The sequence below is a fragment of the Bison bison genome, unplaced genomic scaffold (genome assembly GCF_000754665.1).
Source record: "Bison bison bison isolate TAMUID 2011002044 unplaced genomic scaffold, Bison_UMD1.0 scf7180017845440, whole genome shotgun sequence".
NCBI lineage: Eukaryota > Metazoa > Chordata > Mammalia > Artiodactyla > Bovidae > Bison > Bison bison.
In genome coordinates this window covers 8,231-8,573 of record NW_011476013.1, presented here as the reverse complement: position 1 = coordinate 8,573, position 343 = coordinate 8,231, and the positions used below count along the sequence as shown (strand labels likewise).

At 38.8% G+C, this 343-nt stretch overlaps 1 protein-coding gene across 1 annotated transcript in view; it reads left to right on the top strand.

The window, feature by feature from the left end:
- Positions 1-343, top strand: part of ACE2 (angiotensin I converting enzyme 2) — a gene marked incomplete at its 3' end in the record, with an annotated part of 27,714 nt that overhangs the window by 19,611 nt on the left and 7,760 nt on the right. The window lies entirely within an intron of this gene.

The following is a 343-nucleotide window of genomic DNA, read 5'->3' as shown; positions in this document are numbered from 1 at the left end:
CATGGAAGCAACCTAGATGTCCATCAGCAGATGAATGGATAAGAAAGCTGTGGTACATATACACAATGGAGTGTTACTCAGCCATTAAAAAGAATACATTTGATCAATTCTAATGAGGTGGGTGAAACTGGAGCCTATTATACAGAGTGAAGTAAGCCAGAAAGGAAAACACCAATACAGTATACTAATGCATGTATATGGAATTTAGAAAGATGGTAACGATAACTCCGTATGTGAGACAGCAAAAGAGACACAAATGTATAGGACAGTCTTTTGGACTCTGTGAGAGAGGGCAAGGGTGGGATGATTTGGGAGAATGGCATTGAAACATGTATATTATCAC